This window comes from Tenrec ecaudatus, chromosome 5 (assembly GCF_050624435.1).
Source record: "Tenrec ecaudatus isolate mTenEca1 chromosome 5, mTenEca1.hap1, whole genome shotgun sequence".
Taxonomy (NCBI): Eukaryota; Metazoa; Chordata; class Mammalia; order Afrosoricida; family Tenrecidae; genus Tenrec; species Tenrec ecaudatus.
In genome coordinates this window covers 46265702-46284138 of record NC_134534.1, presented here as the reverse complement: position 1 = coordinate 46284138, position 18437 = coordinate 46265702, and the positions used below count along the sequence as shown (strand labels likewise).

Below are 18437 nucleotides of genomic sequence, written 5' to 3'. Positions count from 1 at the left end.
TTACTTTCTCCAACAGAAATATACTATTATTATAACACTGTTAGACAAATGCTTTGAGATGTTCATTGTACATTTTAATTATGTGGACTTTCACAAACAACTTAAACCCTGCTTAAACACAAAGTGGTGACCATATTGTTTCCCAGTCCGGAAACTTAATTATTTAAGTTTAGATAGTTTTTAATACCTAACACTACTGGGGTGATCTTGATATAGTCAATAATTTTAAAATATTAGTAACAAAATTCATTGGTGAACTATTTGACCAAATGAATAAACTTCTACCACTTTCCTTTTTCTCATTTTTCCTGCAAACTTTGGCAGGTTTAGAATGCATTCATTCACAAAACATTTACTACCTGCTTATTAATCACCCACTACAATCTCTACTGCTATAAGTACAATAAGCATCATTATTTAATGCTCATAATCTAAGAAATCTAAGGGCCTATCCCCATCATATACACATATACACTTAATAAGTGTAACGGAATAAAGGTTTACAAAAGACAAAAGCATTTCTAAGATTATTGCTATCAAATTGCTCCCTAGAAATGTGTTTTTTTTTTCGTGGTAAATACACTCCAGTGTATATAAAACAAGGATGTGTTTTCATCCCCGAGACTATTGCCTTATGACAACTTTCTAACTTGGAACTAAAGACACTCCCAGAGGCCACCTCTTAGCCAAATAATAGAAGGGCCTTTCGAACAGAAATAACACCTGTGAAGAACGTGTACTTATGAACAGTCAACTACACAAAACCAAAGGAGCTACAAAACCATTCTCAAAGGTAGAGGAATTTTACTATCATTTGCACACAAGACAAAACAAACCTGGGCAGACAGGGCGGGGCGGGGACCCCAAGGAGGAAGTGGAGAGTGTGCTGGCACGCTGTGGGGATGGCAACCAATGTCCCAGAACAATTAGTGTAGGAATTAGTAACTGGCAAACCAATTTGCTATGTAAACTTTCACCCAAAGTACAATAAAATGTTAACAACAGCCATGTTCCATAAGAAAATGACCAAACTACACAGATACTCCAACGACTCAGGGATAGATATATAAATACTGAGGTGGGGACTGGAAGTACATAGGATTATTTCTGAAAAATGGGAATATGAGTCATTTGCTTTTCTACTTAATTGTTATTTTTCAATTCACATGTAGTGAGATGAAAACTAACAGAGGATATGCAAATGCTATTAGAGGATATAAACTGCTATAAAAAAGGCGTTTTTCTTTGATTAATCATGTTGTATGATATTTGGCGCTTCAGCAACGACCTTTAAAAAATATTAGAGCCTGATAAAACGAATCATGCCTCTCGATCTGGGCCATATTCAGTAATCTCCATGGAAGAAATAAAAAGGACAAAATATGTACAAGTCTCATTAAGTCTACTTCTTCATGGTTGCTACATGCCATGCTCGGGCCTGGGGTTCGGGAGGTGGGACCTCAGTTTGGGAGGCATATGCCACTCCTCTGCGACCCAGCTTCTTGAAGACAAGTTTCTCAGTTTGCTAGCATCCTTCAACCTAGAACACACTGCTTCACTTTTTAAAGTTTACCTCTGTAGCCACTGTAACCAGAGAATAGTCAAGTGGGGAAGAGTTGGCTGAAGACAGTGTTTCGAAATATTCTAAATGTATGAATTCACAGGTTCTAAAATGATAGCATAAAAATACCCATTCAAGCAATATACAATGTAAACCCCCCTGAAATATTTCATAAACCTTAGCACATGATATCACAATCAATGAGATAACTCAGCAACAATAACAAAACAAGAAATGAGCTTCATCTTCTATGAGTTGCTCCACATAATGACGTGGGAGGATTATCCTTGTATTCCGTACTTGTATCACATCGAATGGTCTCTCCATCAGAAACAATAACAAGCAAGTAATGACCATGAGTCCTGCGAAATACATGTTCAGATATATGCGGAATTCATTCCAAAGTAAGCTCTCTATCATGTGCAAGGAAGAGTAAAATGTATCTACCTTGAAAATTGCTTTGTTCAGATTCTCAGCCCTCAAATTTGCCAAGCTTTAAGGAAGGGAGCTATATTCAAGACAGCTAAAAAGTTAAACTTCACAACGCCTCAAACAATTTGTAGTGCTACAAGAGTGTTATTGAAAGGGCTCAACATGCTGTATTACCATGGAAATTGTGGAAAACATACATTCCCAAACAAATATTACTTTTTCTCAATGGTATGAAGTAATGAAAACCACATGTGTAAATCTGTGATCCGTGCAGTAGTTCAAGCTGCAGCTAATAGAAAATACAGAAAGTGAACTCTGCTATATAAAGGATTCTTGTTACAGAAATATAATGTGAAAACCAGATGCAGACAGAGAACCTTAATCACAGATGGGAATGTACTCACTGGCATACAGAATACTTTTTTGATCAATCTTAACCATATGCGCAATGTATTTATTTTCTGAGGAATGCAATAACTTGTGAGAACCTTCTATTTGAATTCAGTTAACCTCATGTTTATAATGCTTTTATCTTACTCCCCCATCCCTTCCATGTGTACACTGAGCCAGGGTTTTAAAAAGAAGAGTTGCTGGCTTTGGCAAATCATTCTTGTATCAGTTTATCTTTCAAAAATGTAATAGGATGTAAAGACTACACACATCAGAATCAACCTCAAAAGAGATTCAGGGCAGCGCCCATCACCGTATTTCTCGATCACTGCCGGAGTCCCTCCACTGCCTAAGCACATTTCAAAACATGAGCACTAAACTTCTTTTTATGTCTCAGCCTGAATGGAATCAGGCCTTAGCTCTGTGTTTTCTCTCTCCCTCAATAAAAATATTTCATAGCATAAAGACTATTCTGCATTTAAAAAGATACAGTTCATTTTTTGGTGAATTACATTTTTGGTAATTTGGGGACATTACCATGGAAGGAACCAATCCATCACATGTGACTTAGAAAACATTAGCTTAACAAGTCTAGCCTGTGACATGAAATGATAAGTACCACTTCAGAACTATATTCATGAGTCCATTCCACCAGTACAGGACATACTCAGCTTATGAACTGAAGCAATTGGGACATCGTAGACACTAGAGTCTCTCATCATACACGAAGGAAACTAAACTCTAATGTGCTGGTTACACATGCTTCTTTAAGCTCCCATGGCATATACGCATTGAGATTCTTCTTCCCTTTTCTAACAACTCATTCTTCCAGAGATCTATATATACACACTGCCATTCTTGGCTTATGTTTACGTACAGGACTCTCCGTAACATGGCAGGAATCTCCTCCTTACAGCCTCACCAATGACCATGCCCTTAGAGCAGTGGTTCTCAACCTTCCTAACGCCGCAACCCTTTCACAGAGCTCATGTTGCGGTGACCTCAAGCCATAAAATTATTTTGGTTGCTACTTCATAGCTGTCATTTGGATACTGTTATGAATTGGGCGACCCTTGTGAAAGGGTCAGTCAACTCCCCAAAGGGGTCGCGACCCACAGGTTGAGAACCGCTGCCTTCGCGGTCCAGTCCTTCACTGGATTGGCTCTCCTATCATCAAGGTTCCGTGTGTCTATCTCGGGGCTCTCCCCACAGCTGTGACATGACCACCTCCTCCTCAACACTCAAGTTTCAGCTCAGGCTGCCTGCTCAGAAAGGATTGTCCTAGCCATCTTCAATAAAGACTCGTCGAAAGCACTCCTCCCTGCTCTCATTGGTTACATTATTCTATTTTCTTTATTGCATTTGCCACTATATGAAAAAAACATATCAGTTAACTTATTTATTGTGTCTCCCTCCCCTACTTCTAAGGCATAAACTCTACAAGAGCAGGCTCGTGTCTGTTTGGGGCATTATACTGGGCTGCATATTTGACACAGAATCGTAGTCCAAATCGGAACCAAAAGAGAAAAACAGAATTGATACAATGAAATGTCAGAGATCTGATTCAAATCTCTATAACCTTCATAAACCTTTCCCTGATCGCTCTTGAGCAGGGGCCCTCAAACTTTTAAACAGGGGGCCAGTTCACTGTCCCTCAGACGGTTGGAGGGCCAGACTATAGCTTTAAAAAACAACTGTGAATGAATTCCTATGAACACTGCACATATCTTATTTTGAAGTAAAAAAAAAAACAAACAAATGGGGCAAAAACACCTGGCGGGCCGCATGAATGTCCTTGGTGGGCCACATGTGACCCACGGGCCGTAGTTTGAGGACCCCTGCTCTTGATTTTCATAGGTGTTTTAACTCCTTTAAACAGCGCTGATAGGAAAACCTGGTGGCATAGAGGTTATGCATTGGTCTGCTAAGCACAAGGTCAGAAGTTCAAAACCCCCAGCTTCTCTTGAGGGAGAAAGATGGAGCTTTCCACTCCTGAAAACAGTTAAAAGTCTCAGAAACTCACAGGGGCAGTTCTGTCCTATCTTATGAGGCTGATTTGAGTTGGCATTGAATGAATAACAGAGTCTTTGGCTCAAGTTAAATAGCCCTGGCCTGACAGACACTGCCCATATAAGCCCATTCCACCAGTAATGTCCTACATTAGTCATACTGTACTATCAGTCTACCTGTTCCTCCCACTTTGAGCAATAAGATACCAAGATTGAGAATTGCAACACAAGTTTACACAAACTATACGGCAAAATTGTGCCCAGATTTTGAAGTTGTCACCTTGTTGAAGTTGACAGCTGAGACAGAAAGTCATCTATTCCTATTCTTTGTCTTCAGACTCTGCCATGATGCTTCAGTGTACCAGGGCCACAAGGGCTAGGATCAACATAACCCTTTGGTGCCCATACAGAGAGCCTAGTAGAGTGCCTGGCATACAAGTTTTCAGGCAAAATTGGGTGAACAAAGTAAAAATTAATATCAGATGGTATCTGGTCTCTCTTCAAACTCCTTCCTTTTATTACTGATAGGATATTAGATTTAAATCCTACAGATATTATTTATGTAGAATAAATTAATTATAAAACAAAAGATCAGTTTGTGCTTATTGTTTTTTGTTTTGTTTTTCAGTGAGTTTTTTATTGTGCCTTAGGTGGGGAATATATATTTCAGACCATCAACCCTGCCTTCCAAGAGTTAGCACTGCTCATCAACCACCCTCCTCTATATCCTACCCCATTCCAACTTCCCTGATTTCTCTTATTTCTTAGAGATTGCTCTCCTCCCTTCGCCTAAAATGCCTATCAACCTTCTAGCCCATTGCTTCACCTTCCCACCTCGCCCTTCCTCCCTTGGGAGTCTCCAGAGTCTGCTCCTTTGGTATGTAGACATTGTCTTAGTTTCATTCCTCCAGTTTAGAAGCATTCTCAAACAATAGCTATCCTCTTGAGATTGGCTCACTTCACTCAGCATAGTGTTCTCCAGGCCCATCATGTTATGAGGTATTTCATATCATGGTTAGCAATGCATAGTACTCCATTGTGTGGATCTATCAATTTGTATTTGTTGTTCTACTGCTGGGCATTTGGGTTGTTTCCCACGTTTTGCTATTGTGACAGTGCTATGATTAACGAGTGCATACGTCTGTTCATGTTGTGCCTCTTGCTTCTTTAGGTGTGTACCCAGCAGAGGTATTGCTGGCTCATATGAAATTTCTGTTCCCAGATGTTTGAGGTAGCAGCATATCACTTTCCACAATGGTTGTACATATACTTATTTTATTGTGATAAAAATACAACAAAACATTTGCCATTTCAACATTTTTTTGCATATTCAGTTCATTCATGAAACTCATCTTGACGTTCAACCATCACCCTTACTGGAAAGAAGCTCAGTGCCCACAGGCAATGAGTTTCCCTTTCACCTGTATTTTATCTGCCCTGGCAGCCAATAAGCAGCTTTGGTTTCGATGCACTTGCCTAGTTTAGATATTAGTGTAGATTTCCTTTTTAGTCAAATTCAAAATGCAGCAGGACCACTGAAGTAACAAAATTTAAAAACCATGGAAAACTCTAAAACCTCTTTTGTGTTACAGACATGTGTCCATTTTTAAGTAATAAAATGTCTCAAAATAACTGTAGCCTCCACACAGTGACTATTTAGAAGCTGACTATGTGGGCTCTCTGGGCTGGACTGCAATCTCAGCTACTACATGTGTCAGTCATCTGACCTGGGACAAGTCATTTAATCTTGTCAAGTTTCAGATTTATATCTCTAAAGTAGGGTAATAATACTTACTTTGCAGACTGGAATGCTGGTAAGAGGTAATACTTGTCAAATGCCTCTGTTAGGTAGTGTGCTTGATAGTACTATCATCATCTGATAGTACAAGGAAAGTAGAGTTCACTTGAACATTATTGTTCTAGTACAATTCACGATTCCCCCTCCCCCTGGTAAATCCACTACTACACTGTCAAGTGATAAAAATGAATACTCAAAAAAAAATGAATACTCGATGAGTAGGCAACCAAACAAAATAGGTAGAATTAAGTCTCAGGTCCTAAACTACTTTGAAATGACAAAGAAAAGAATAAGACAGTTTTTTCTCATCAAATTTCATTTGTAGAAGACCCTCTCCAGAGGATATGAGAAAGGAGAACCAATTATTTCTGATGACTGATTTCTCTGAAATCGTAAAGGCATCTGGTCCATGTGGGCAACTTTGTAATAAAAGAGAAGCGGTATTTTGAAGATATCTGGATCCCTGATTGATGGTCAGAGAGCTCAGGAGATCACTCCCACTGGCCGGCTACTCCCTACCAGCTGGCGTGGACTCTCTCTCCTCCCTGCTCGTGCTGCGTGTCCTGCTAGTTCTATGTAGAATTAGTTACAAAATGAAGATTTTTTTTAAATATTCTAAACAGCAATGTTTCCTGATGCAGTAAGAGGTCTTGATAGTTTGCCCCACTGCTACCTAGATACACATAGGATACCCAAAGTCTATTCATGGGAAAAAATTCCAAGGTGATGGGATTTGAACATTTTCGGGAAAGCGCTCATGAGACTTGGGATGGAGAAGCCTTGGTGTAAGACAATTTAGGCTGAGAGCACACTCTACCATGGATGGCCAAAGGCATGCAAACTAACCTCTGAAAATGATTTACAAAATGAGCTGACCCCCAAATGAGAAGTAAATAAGTCACTATGTGAACCTTTGATATGCCTCCTCCACGGACCTAGGTGTGTGCCATGGTTTCATCATTTGCATGAAGGAGAATGTCTTCTGAGTGCTGAATCTTTAGAGTGACATGGACTGACCGTGGGCCGCTCATTGGATAGCAAAGCAGTCGGGGTCGCACACAGAAGATTGGACTGGTGGGTGTTTGAAAACCTGCCCTGCGTGGCAGATATTGACGCTGGGTGTTGTGGTCTGTTTTCCACTCATCTGGATCCTAGGTGACAGTAGGGTTTCCCCATCGGGTTTTCTAGGCTGTGGTTTTATGGGAGCAAATTGCTAGATCTTCCTCATGAGGAGCAGGTGGTAGATTCCAACCACTGACCTTTCAGTTAACAGCAGGCCATGCAGCCAGCACTCCTGAGTAACAGATAACGCTCAAACAACATGCGGAGAGAACCTGTGGCTCCCAAGGGAAAGCCGGGGGCATTTGGGCACAGGGAAAGCTGACGCTACTAAAGGGGCCTAAATTTAGCCTCTTTTGGGTCACTGATATTTTGTTTTTGTTGTTGGGATTTTGGGTAAGATTTTCTTTATAGGAAACCCAGCATAAGTACATCTACAGTGACAAACTTGATGAATAGTTTGCTCAGACTTTGGCAGCAGAGGTTGGGGGGTATGGGGAGCTAATAATAGTGGATACAAGAATGAAGGAAAAGCCCTAAAATTGATTGGGGTGATGATTGCACAACTCTTTGATACATTGAAACCATCGAATCCGAATCGTATGGTACGTGAACTTCTCTGTCAACAGCATTGTTTTTGTTGTTGTTTAAAAGGACAGCTCCTCCTCTGAAAAATGTCCATACACACAGAATGCTGCCTATCATGATCAGAGTTCTTCTCTTCTGAAAGCTCATTTAGAAACTTCAGGGTAAAAATAAATTAATTAAGCCAACTTTGGAACTTTAAGTGACTTGAGTGCTTCACAGTTTGCCAGTAACTGATCAAAGGCATGGGATGGTGGGGTTTTTTGGGCTTTGGTTTGGTTTGGCCAGGGATGGGAGTGGGGGTGGGGAGGAAGTACCATAATTTACTAATTAAAATATGGTGACAATAGATTGTATATGCTAGGATAAAAGATTATAATGAAAAGAAACACAAGGGAGAAACTGGTGATGTAATGAGATGAACTGGATCCCCAAACAGCATGGATTCTGGATCTTACCCTGTGAAAAGATTTAAAGCTTCAGAAAGCTAGGGGGCAGATCTACTCTGTCCTACAGGTCCCTGAGTCGGAACCAACTTGAAGGCAGTGGGTTATGCCTGTGGCTATAATCCCATTTGGGAATGGATTGTCCTCACTGTGTTGAGACAGGAATCACATCGGGGGTCTTATACCTTTAAAGGAAGGAGTAGAGTCAGACACTGAGTATAGCAGATGCCCAAACACATGAAGTTATCCAAAGAACCAGGAAGTGGAAGCTGAAGAGAAAGGACCTTCCTGCCATCATGCCCAGGGAAAGGCTTCCCCTGAGGTCCAGTCTCTTAAAGCTGAAAAATAAATTTCTGTTTGAATAAACCATCTATGTATGGCAATCTTGTTAGAGTACACTAAGTAACTAAGACAGATAGAAAAGACACAATATGGTATTAGAACAAAAGATTTCATGTGGCCTTATGAAAGATTTCTAGATAGTTATAACATGAATTCAAGATTTTCAATATGCAATGAAAAAAACTGTTGAGACTCCTACCTTCAAGGAACTTACATATACTGCAGCCAAGAAGTTTCCATCGCATTAATGGTGGCAAATTTGAATTGAATTTAATAAATTCTATCTTTGGGAAAAGAAAAGTGATAAAGGGCCTTGGAAAGCACAGCTTCATCAGACATAAGAGAGCATGAAGTAGACCAAGCTTGGCTTCCCTACAGAAATAGCTCAAGAAGTCCAGGCACCAAGGAGTGAAGCAACTCGGGATTTTGGAAATGGGGTAGTGGTTATGCTTTGAGCTGTGATCTGCAAGGTCCACAGTTTGAAACCAGCAGCCACCCTATCGGAGAAAGACAGAGCTTTGAACCCCCGTGAAGAGTGATAGTCTCGAAAACTCACAGGGGCAGATCTTCCATGTCCTACAGGGTCACTATGAGTCAGGATCGACTTGATGGCAGTGAGTTTGCTTTATGGCTTGGGGGTAAGAAAGGCCAAGAAAAGGTATGGCAAAGCAAGGCTGCCGTTTGTCTTGTGTGTTCTCATGGTCCCGGTGTGGAGAACAGAACCAGACAATTTATAAGATATATGCTGAATGAAGGGGGGGGGTGGATGGTGAGGAAAAATGGTGAGGGGAGGGGAGGATAGAGAAGATCCTTCAAGTGTTTTGAGGAGAGGTGTGTGGTTACAGAGTGGTCAAATGAGATGCTAAAGATAAGCCAGCATTTACTGAAGGTTGTGCTACACCCATATTAGCCCCAGCAGTCTACACCGGAACCCGATGAGGCTGTACCATTAGGCTCAGGAAGAGAATTATTTCCAAATGAGAAAGGGGAAAGAGTACTAAACAAGTTGAAAGACACCTGGGAGCTGAGACCTTTAACCTCTCCACTTGACCACCTCTACAGTCAAGAGGAGTGGTCCTGCCTTCTCCCAGAAGGCAGTGTCCCAGAACCTAGAGAGCCGAAAGGAAACAAGCACCGTGGGCTAAGTGTACAGTAAGGGATGCAGGGATAAGATTTTAAAAGACTCAAAGTAACCAAGATATACAATGAAAGTCTCCTTCCTACCACCCACACCCTCTCTCTTTCCCCAAAACAACTACTATCTTGATTTTGGTACATACATTCATGAGTTGTGTGTGTGTGTGTGTGTGTGTGTGTGTTTCTTAGTTATCTAGTGTTTTTATAACACACACATCCCAAGTTAATGGCTTTAAGCGACAGATTTTCCCCATAGTTTTTGAGACAAGTCCAAAGTCAGGGTGCTTTCTTCCAGTAACTAAAAAGTGAAATACTAAACTCGCTGCCATGAAGTTGATTTGACTTATAACCCTCTAATTAGCACAGAGTAGAACTGGCCCTGTGAGTTTTCCAAGGCTAAAGTCTTACAGGGAGCCTCATCCTTGTCCCATGAAGCAGGTGGTGGTTTCCAACTGCTCATCCTGTGGTTAGCAGGCTACCTCATAATCCACTATGCCTCCAGGGCTCTAATAACTACAACTCCTAAACCAGGGAAAACCTGGGTGAGCAACTTCACAACAAGGATTTAATATTCCCTTTAACCTATTGAAGAGAGGCCGTGCCAGTGAAAGGACTCCATTCTAAACCTCAAACAAGTACCAGTCCCCCCACAGGATAGTATTTAGTGTCATGTGCTGATTGTTGACTGAATAAGGGACAGCTCTCTATTAGTCCAGTCACAGTCTCATTCATTTGTGTTGATTAAAGTACATACTAGCATCACGTGAACAAATATTTGGTCTAGAGCAGGTGTTTGGGATACAGCTGGGTTCAAAGGCCTCTGGAAACAAGGAGGACCCACTTCCCAGGCCAGAAGTACTGAGCCAAGGGCCTGGAGCCCACAGCTTATGAGCACTGCCACTGACTCTGCATCCACCACGGCTTAACTCCTTAATCTTTGGTCCCTGACGACTCTCGTCAACATGCTGTTCCAATTGAGAAACGTTTTACAATTCATCCAGCACACAAAGCTTTGTGTTTGAAATCTATGAAACCAACTACTCTGATTGAAGGGGAAGCTAAGGGGCCAGGACTCAGCCTATCTGACCACGTATTATTTTCCCTGGTGGCCCAGAAGCACTTGCAGACAGAAGAGAAATCCATCCATGGATCTAAAACACCTTATGGAACTAAGTCCCAGAGAAGCTGATGAAAATGTAATAATCACACTTACAAGAAAAACCTAGGAGCTCTGATCAGGCAACAGGGAAGTCCTTGCCAGCTGACTGAAAGGTTGGCTGCTGGAATTTAGCCAAAGCTCTGAGAGAAAGGCCTGGTGTTCTGTTTCCACGATGATCACAGCCTCGAGAGGCACCACGGGGCATTTCGACTCTGTTACGTGGAGCAAACTCAAGTGGCTGGCACCTCACAATAAGGAACACTGGCCATTTGGCAGTTCTGTCACCATCTCCTAAAAGTAGCTAGACCCCAAGAGCCATTGAGATTGGGTTATACAAATAGATACGGAGAGACCTTTCCTTAGGTTGTGATATGTCTGAAGTGGAAGATTTAAGTTGTGCATTCAACAAACATGCAAAGTGATGCTCAAGTTCAGGCAAGCAAACGGCACACAGCACCCAATCTCAGCTGCTACATCTCCCCACTTTCAAAATCGACTCCATACCCAAGTTCTCCATCCTGACTCCTTTGCAATGAGCCTCTTCCTCGTCATCACACAAACCCAATCCCTCTCGCTCTTCTGCAACGTCTAACATCTAGTGGTTACACGATGGCCTGCTAAAGGCAGGATCAGCAGTTCAAAACCAGCAGCTGATCCACAGACGAAAGAGGAGGCTTTCTCGTTCTATAAAGAGTTACAGTCTTGGACACTCACAGGAGCGGTTCTACCCTGTCCTCTAGGATCGCTATGAGTCGGAATCAACTTAGATGGCGGGGAGGTTTTGTTTGTTTTAAATCCTTTGAGCAAAAGAAATTCAATTAAAAAACATCTACTAAATGAAGTCATTGGCTGTAAAATCAGAACTGTTCTAGATTTAAGGTGATGCATGTAAGGCTCGAGCCCAGTCTGGGCATCCTCTTATCCAACCCCTTCTTTTGTGACCCCGAAGAGACCCACAGTGTATGGTTTTTAAAACTCCTGGCTTACTCAGAAGAAACGGCTTAAATTGAAATGACTGAGAGTCAAGACATCGATGATCTTTTACTCTTATTTCCCCTTCAGCTCTGGTGAAGCAGTATTGCCTTGGGCTCCTAAGTCCAAACCCAGCAGTTCAAAACCACCTGCCACTCTGTGGGAGAAAAAAATGCGACTTTCTAAACTTGGAGTCACAGGCTCAAACATTCACAGGGACAGTTCTTTCCTGACAAGGTGTCCCTGAGTCTGCATCGAGCCACCAATAGTGAGAGAGCATGTTGTAAGCTGTACTTTGCTATACTTTATTCATGTTTTTCTTTTTGTTCTACCCTCTCTGACACCAATACTGCTCCAATGACCTTTCCACACCTGGGATTCTGGGCCGCCCTTCCAACTTTATGAAATGCTTAACACAACCCCATTTTAGGAACTTTACCTTGAGAAATCCCAGTTGTCTTAAGACAAGCTTTCTTTGTAACTCACCCTTGCCTCTAAAATCTCATGCACCATTGATGGGTAATCAACCCCTACTATGTTTTGTAGCAATGTAATTTCCCCTTAGTGGGTTATAAGGAGCCCTGTCGGTGCCCTCAGGTCAGCTAACCACAAGGTCTGAGATTCAAGCCCACCATCCACACCTCAGGGGAAAGATGAGACTATCTGATTTACCACCTTGAAAATGATATAGGGTTGCTAAGAGTTGGAACCGACTCAGTGTCAGTGGACATTTGCGATTTTTAAGCAGGTTTTGCCATTTCATGGAGAAGGAAGTCTACTACTCTTTATTCTCACCTAATGCATAGTAAGGACTTGTTAAATATTTATTAATATATTTAGATTTGAACTGAGATTACTTTTCTCCCCAAAAGTAAAATTTTCACCTTCCCTTCAGATTAAAAAAAAAAGTGCATTTCTTTAAGAAAACAAACGACTCCAGATCAAGTGTAATGGGATACTCATTTCCTCGCCCTTTACCTACCACCTCTACTCGTGGATAAGCGGGGTTTTTCAGCACATTTTTAAGGCCGTTTTTGTGGTAAAGTGAGGTGCCTCGACTGACATTCGGGTCGGCTTACACTCTAGTATGTACGGTATGTTTTACTCTGATATGTTCTGCTTCCTCCTGGCAGCCACCTCAAAGCTTGAAGACGTCAATGGAGACCAATGACATTGACTTTCCATTTTGACCTGAAATGACCTATCTACTCTTACTTACACAAAAGGGTGGGAACCCACTGTCTGTATTTATTTTATCATCAGAGGTCAAACTTGGATCTGATTTCCAAATAAATCTACCTAGTGACGAGAACAAAAATGAGTAAAGAGGCTGGGTGAGTCGTAAACAAGACTTGTCTGACACTTGATGAAAGTTACAGACTCCCAACAGTCACTCAAAAAGGAAGACTTTCACAGGAAACAAGGATTACTAAGTCAGTCTGATAAACATCACAGTTCTAGTCCCAATATCATCTGCTGTTCTTCCCAGCTGTGTTTGCTCATCACTGTGTACATAACATATGCATTGACTCAGAAAATAAACTAGCAGTCAGTCTCTCATGACCTGCCGTGTAGCTCTCTTCTACACCTTGAGGGGAGGAAAGGCACAGACCTTCTTGCTTCAGCCAAAGAGACCTGCTTTCTAAAATTTTGCATTTAAAGCACAGCGCGCACCATGTTTACAAAGTCCACTGGGGAATGGCGTCCCAGTGTCTGATATTTTGCTTGCCAAATCGGATGTACATTTGAAAAGCTTTCTGCAACACTGCGTGCTACTTCCTTGGCACCAGACCCAGCGTCAGCACCCTCCTTTCCTGATGTCGTTAGGCTCTCTTCGCCTACCTACATGTCGCGAGGTGCATCCTCTCCCAGAATCCAGAGAAAGGGCCTCTCAGATACACGATAGAATAGAGTCCAAAGCGAGTACTCTTTCCCGTCACTGTCATCGTTGTCAGGTGCCCTAGCATTAGCTCTGACCCATCGCGACCCCAGGTATAACAGGGTGGAACACTACCCAGCCCTGCGCCATCCTCGCAACGTTGGCTCTAGTCGAGCCCATTGTTGCTGCTACTTCGTCCAGCCATCTCATACACACCCTTGGCATCAGCAGTTCTCAACCTGTGGGCCGTGACCCCTTTGGGGTCAGAGTAGAAAAATGATGAAGCAGCAACAATAATTTGATGGTTGGGACGTCACCACAACATGAGGAACTGTATGAAAGGGTCACGGACTTAGGAAGGTTGAGAATCACTGCTCTCCATGAAGCAGGACCCTCTGCTTCCACTGACCTTCTACTAAGCATGACGTCACTTCCCCAGGGCCCCGCCCTTCCTGCCTGACAACACACCTAAGGGAGGTGAGATGAAGGCTTGTCACCTCACTTCTATGGAGCATTCCAACGGGACTTCTTCCAAGAGGTATTTATTCATTCATCTGGCAGCCCATGAGATAGTCAATCTTCTTCAACGATATCATAATCCATAGACATCAATTCTTCTTTGGACTGCTTTAGGCTTTGTCCAATTTTCACATGAAAATACCATGACTTTGGTTCTGCAACCCTTCGTCCTCAAAGAGACATCATTGTTTCCTTAGCACTTTAAACAGGTCTCTCTTTTTTTCAGAATATTTGCCCAGGGCAATATGTAATTTGACTCCTTGACTGTGGCTGGTTGATTGTAATTCACTCCTTCCTAGTTTTCTAATTAACTTATCACCATTCTGGCAATGGTCCCCCTCCTGTCATCTGTTCAGTTGTATTTTATTTTATGTTAATTCTTGATAAATCTAAACACTTAAGTATACTCAACTGGATTGTTTTTATTGTTGCAAAAACATACATAATAAAACAACATCTGTCCATTGAACATCTTTCAGGTGTACAAATCGGTGACACCAATTACATCAGTCATGCTGTGCAGCCATCAATATCTTTTGCCAAATTTTCCATCACCATAGGCAGAAGTACAACACTCCAACAATAATTTCCTCTTTTCCCTTAGCTCGCACCAGCCCTGGCAGCAGCATATTCTTTGTGACCATTTATCTCGTGAGCTTTCTAAGTTTTTGAAAATATTTTTGACACATCATTCAATCCAATCAAGAAATGTACCAACTATAATCACATGCATATATATTTTTAAAACTTTCTATTTGGTGATAAACAAAACTTCACTTGGATAAAGAGATAAAGGTTTCTACACCCTATGAAACCCTGTTTCTAACAATCTATAAAAGTAACAAGACTACCAAGTGTTGCCCAATCAGGGATAGCTCCAGTATACAAAGAAGTTTCTATTGCCCATCTTGAGTGGTGACACAATGCTCAGTTCAATCAAATTCTAAGAATGAAACATAGCTCCTAAGTTCCAAAGAATGCCAGCCCCAGCTCATTATTAACAATTTCACCAACTAGGATCAAACTTTATACAGTAATGCTGTATTTTAATCTCCTATAGCAATTTTACAAAGAAAAGCTAAAAAAGCAAGGAGTTATTTGGTAATAATTGGATTTGCAAGCTTTGTGAGAAGTAACTTTAGATTATTGCTTCAGAAAATGGAATTGGATAATTTTTCAGTCTTTCCCACCAAAGATCTGCACCTAGCCAAATGACAACGAACCCCTATTATTTAAATAATCTGTAAAACATCAGAGTGGTCAATTTTTTCGATGTCATACATCACTTCAGTCCAGGGTTGAACTCGCATGGCTTACCAGAATGTCTGGTGAACACAGCCATTATCCCCATGTTTTGGCCTCTCGTCCTTGCCTACTGCTCCCAATCACAGGAAGAACCATGAGTGGAAAAGATAAAAGTTGTTTTTCCTTCAGCAACTTTAGTTCATCCGCACTGCATGAAGGGATTCCTTCCTCCAACCTTTACCTCTGAGAAAAACATAGTAACAACTGACATTTTAGACAATCATCTAAATTACTAGATGGCTATGGAAACTGGCTTCCTATTTGCAATGCTACTTCCTTACAATGAAGAACAGTGATACTATAGCAATGTTCAATGCAGATTCTATTTCCCAGTTATACTTGGATTAATACTCCCTTCTATTTGGAATTTTAAATGTAAACCATTTTTATGCTTCTAATTATGGGAAATTCCCCTAAAGCTTACGCTCTTTGTCATATTCTTATGTGAGGATATATTATAGTCCTATATCCATCAAACATATTAGAGTTGGCAAACCTGCCCTTCATTTTACTCCTAACAAATTCACCTGAGGACTAGCATGCACCCATCGGGCCAACAAGCAATCCAGGCACTGGAACAGGGACCCTCGTTTGCCTACTTGTCAGGGGAACTCACAAATGCCAGGTCTGACTTTTCATAACAGAACAGCTTACATGGTACCATGCAATCACCAAGTATTTCTTTCTAGAACATGTTGCAGTAGCCCTCACTTCTTAAATTAAGAGTGACCAGGAAATTGGACTTAGCCCACGAGGAGGAGCTGAAATCAAGTGATCAGGGCCTAGGGAGACCAGGCAGAAGACAACTTCAGGGTGGAGGACAAGATCAACAAAGGGGACAGAGGATTCTCAACACCGATTTTAAGGTAGGGGCGCAGGAGACAAAAAAAATAAAAAGAAAGAAAGAAATGGATACTTGATCATGGCTGCATGGGAGACTACCAAGCCAGATATTCAAAGGATGGCCCTAATTACTAGAATGCAGGAACAATGTAGCTAATTAAGTTTTAGAACACATGTAAGGCAGCCGGAGTCTTCCTGGCAATAGGTCAAGCCTGTAGAGCACCTGCAGCCAGAGTCTTTGCATGCAGGGCTGGGGGGAGCTCTTCGAGGTGAAGAAAGTGAAATAATGGTTAATCACTACTTACAATAAATGATAAAGTGCATGTGAAGGTTCATGCCAGGCTCACTGCATGCCAGTTCCTCTCCTCTCTCCTAAGAACCACATCTATGTGGCAGTAGGCGAAAGCACACCCTAATGGGGTCCATATCCTTGAAGCCATCACATTCCCCCAGGGACTCTGAAGTGGTCAGACTGTCCTGTCGGAGCCACGTGGGCCCTCTGCGTAACTCGTCCACAGCATGGGTATCCTAAAGAACCTCTTCACCCAGCAAAGCCGTGTCTTAGAAACCTCGACCAATCGGTGGCCTGCATACCCAAAAGCCCTATTGCATCATAAGTCACATTCGGCAGGCACTCTTAATTCGGATGATTGAAGAGGTGCATCTGAAGCAGTTTTCTCTCGGTCAGTGAACCTGCTAAGGATCTTAGGCAGCACTGAAAGTCTTAAACTTGGTTGAAACTGAAACAAGTCTGCATTCCAGACACATCAACACAGGGCATGCACGGGGTGTTCATTCATCAGTGGCTCTGAAGTAAGAGCCTGGCCATCACAGCATAAGGTATGAACATTTTGAAAGTGCCCCCCAAAGGCCCCTCTGTAGATGCCACATAAGTGACTGTGGTTTCAACACTGAATCTGGCCTTGGCACAAAAACTATTCATTAGAAGATCACGTAGCAAGATGATGGGTTTATGTCTGTTTAAATAATAACTCTGAAACCTTGATTTAGTATCATTTCCTGAGAATGTCAGGGTAGTTGGTGCTGTACCGGGGAATATACCCAAAATGCCTGCCAAGGTCTCTGAACGGTATCCCATCATCATATGTCACAAGTAGCCTACCAATTAGAAACCCCACTCCTCAAAAGCATCATTCTTTGGCTGGCCACACTCACGTAGTTACAGAGGCACATACTTAATGCTGCTCTTCAGTGCCTCTTCGTCTGATTTGGTGCGTCCCAAGAATCAGTGCGTGTGTTAATGTTTGAACATACTAAATGTCACAATGTCCGCTTTCCCTTTCTGTGTATTCCTAAAATATCCTGGGTTGATCTGTGAAGCATGTCTGGCAATTCAAGTGTGAAGCTACAGGCTAGGTGGCCTCTAATTGAGCCTAAGCAGTGATCGCGTCTCACCCCGGACAAACTGCTACAGCCACAAGTCAGTCCTCCTGCTGAAATTCTGGATTGAGTCAATATTGAATGAACCTTCTCCAAATTTCAACAGTCCTCCTCCTACCTTAATTCCCGATGCCCATATTTTGCATGGTTAACCAAACTACTCACTTTCTTATCATAAGGAGGAAGTCTGTTTTATTGTGATTACTTAATAAATGTAAGAGTTTTGTGTCTAATTAATACTGGATACTTTAAAAATAACACGTCTTTCCAAGAAATATCACTAGTCAAGTGCATCCAGCTCCCCCTCTGCTGTGGTTCCTCCCTGTCCACGACACTTCTTTGATTAGCAGTTCTATAGATGCTGGGCTTTTGGATGCAGGCACTCAAGCATAATTTAATCATTTTATTTAAGCATGGGAAAATTATGCTGAAAGCCCTGTTAGGTAAAATATCCCTGATTAGCTTAAACTTGCCTTTGCAGGTATTTTAAAGGTGAAATAAATCACAGAAGGCTCAGTATGCACAGAATAGTGTTAACTTTGTTACAATAGTCAGTAGTTAAGTTAAAAATTGTAGTATGAGAAAATGTAAGGAATAGCT

The 18437-nt window shown here is 41.7% G+C and overlaps 1 protein-coding gene across 3 annotated transcripts in view; it reads right to left on the bottom strand.

The window, feature by feature from the left end:
• Window positions 1-18437, bottom strand: part of RUNX1T1 (RUNX1 partner transcriptional co-repressor 1) — a 220105-nt gene that overhangs the window by 190744 nt on the left and 10924 nt on the right. The gene's annotated exons all lie outside the window — the stretch shown is intronic.